Source organism: Phyllostomus hastatus, unplaced genomic scaffold, assembly GCF_019186645.2.
Source record: "Phyllostomus hastatus isolate PE091 unplaced genomic scaffold, TTU_PhHast_1.1 phas_contig_267, whole genome shotgun sequence".
Taxonomy (NCBI): domain Eukaryota; kingdom Metazoa; phylum Chordata; class Mammalia; order Chiroptera; family Phyllostomidae; genus Phyllostomus; species Phyllostomus hastatus.
Window position 1 is genome coordinate 64,969 of NW_025333828.1, and position 2,707 is coordinate 67,675.

Here is a 2,707-nt window from a genome sequence, read left to right on the forward strand (position 1 = left end):
TAGAATTCCACTGTGTAAATGTACCATAGTTTTTTGGTTCATTCATTTACTGATGGGCACCTAGGTTGCTTCCAACACTTGGCTATTGTAAATTGTGTTGCTATGAACATTGGGGTGCATAGGTTCTTTTGCATTGGTGTTTCAGGGTTCTTAGAATATAATCCCAGCAGTGGAATTGCTGAGTCAAAAGGCCGATCCATTTTTAGTTTTCTGAGGAATTTCCATACTGCTTTCCACAGTGGTTGTACCAGTCTGCAATCCCACCAACAGTGCACTAGGGTCCCCTTTACTCCACAACCTCCCCAACACTTGTTTGTTGCTCTGTTTATGATGGCCATTCTGTCTGGTGTGAAGTGGTATCTCATTGTGATTTTAATTTGCATCTATCTGATAGCTAGCAATACTGGCCATCTTTTCATGTGTCTCTGGATCCTCTGTATGTCCTCCTTGGAGAAGTGTCTGTTCAAGTCCTTTGCCTATTTGTAATTGGGTTTTTTGTCTTCTTAGAGTGGAGTCATGTGAGACGGACTTATAGAGTCCCTCTTTATATGTTTGGAGATTAACCCCTTGTCTGAGCTATCTTTGGCAAATATGTTTTCCCATATGGTTGCTTCTCTTTTTATTTTAATACTGTTTTCTTTAGCCATGCAGAAGCTTTTTATTTTGATGAGATCCTATTTGTTTATTCTTTCCTTTATGTCCCTTGCTCTAGGGGACATATCAGTGAAAATGTTTCAGCATGTAATATCTGAGATTTTTCTTCCTATGTTCTCCTCTAGGACTTTAATTGTGTTATGGCTTATATTTAAATCTTTTACCCACCTGGAATTTATTTTTGTGTATGGTGTAAGTTGGTGCTTGAGTTTCATTTTATTGCACGTAGCTGTCCAGATGTCCCAACATTATTTGTTGAAGAGGCTGTTTTTACTTTATTGATGTTGCTGGTACCTTGGTCAAATATTAATTGACCATAGAGACTTGGGTTTATTTTTAGGCTCTCTGTTCTGTTTCATTGTTCTATATGCTTATTTTATGACAGTACCAGGCTGTTTTGATTACAGTGGCCTTCTAATACAGTTTGGTATCAGGTATTGTGATCCCTCTTACTTTGCTCTTCTTTCTCAGAATTGCAGCAGCTATTCAGAGTCATTTATGGTTCAAAAAAAATTTTGAAGTGTTTGCTCTATGTCTGTGAAATAAGTCTTTGGTACTTTATTAGGTATTGCATTGAATCTGTAAATAGTTTTGAGTAGTATGGCCATTTTGATGATGTTAATTCTTCCAGTCCATGAACACGGTATATGTTTCCATTTGTTTGTGTCTTCCTTGATTTCCTTCTTCAGTACTGTGTAGTTTTCTGCATATAGGTCTTTCACCTCCTGGGTTAGGTTTCTTCCTAGCTATTTTATTTTTCTTGTTAATATATCAAATGGGATTTTCTTATTAATTTCAGCTTCTGCTGTTCCATTGTTGGTATATAAAAATGCCTTTGATTTCAGGATATTGACTTTGTATCCCGATGTTTTGCCAAATTAATTTATTAAGTCAAGCAGTTTTTTGGTGGAGTCTATAGGATTTTCTTTTTTATTATTATTATTTTTTAATCATTGTTCAAATACAGTTTTCTCCTTTTTACTCCCAATCCAGTCCCCCCTCCCACCCTCCCCACTTCCCTCCCATTACCACCCTCCCCTTAGTCTATGACCATGTGTCCTTTAAGTTTGTTCCTGTGAACCCTTCCCACTGACCACTAAAATTCCCTCTTCTCTCCCCTCTGGTCACCATCAGCCTGTCCTCTATTTCAGTGTCTTTGGTTATATTTTGCTTGTTTCTTTGTTTTGTTATTTAGGTTCCTGTTAAAGGTGAGATCATACGGTATTTGTCTTTCACTGCCTGGCTTGTTTCACTTAGCATAATGTTTTCCAGCTCCATCCACGCTGTTGCAAAGGGTAGGAGCTCCTTCTTTCTTTCTGCTGCATAGAATTCCATTGTGTACATGTAGCATAGTTTTTTGATCCATTCATTTACTGATGGGCATCTTGGTTGCTTCCAGCATCTAGCTATTGTAAATTGTGCTGCTATGAACATTGGGATGCATAGGTTCTTTTGAATTGGTGTTTTAGTATTCTTAAGATAGAGTCCCAGCAGTGGAATTGCAGGGTCCAAAGGCAGATCCATTTTTAGTTTTCTGAGGAAGTTCCATACTGCTTTCCATAGTGGTTGTACCAGTCTGCAGTCCCACCAACAGTGCACTAGGGTCCCCTTTTCTCCACAGCCTCTCCAACACTTGTTGTTTGTTGCTTTGTTTATGATGGCCATTCTGTCTGGTGTGAAGTGGAATCTCATTGTGGTTTTAATTTGCATCTCTCTGATAGCTAGCGATATTGAACATCGTTTCATGTGTCTTTAGATTTTCTGTATGTCCTCCTTGGAGAAGTGTCTGTTCAAGTCCTTTGCCCACTATTTAATTGGATTCCTTGTCTTCTCAGAGTGCAGTCGTGTAAGTTCTTTATATATTTTGGAGATTAAACCCTTGTCTGAGGTGTCATTGGCAAATATGTTTTCCCATACAGTTGGTTCTCTTTTAATTTTGGTACTGTTTTCTTTAGCTGGGCAGAAGCTTTTAATTTTGATGAGGCCCCATTTGTTTATTCTTTCCTTTATGACCCTTGCTCTAGGGGTCACGTCAGTAAAAAAGTTTCTGCGT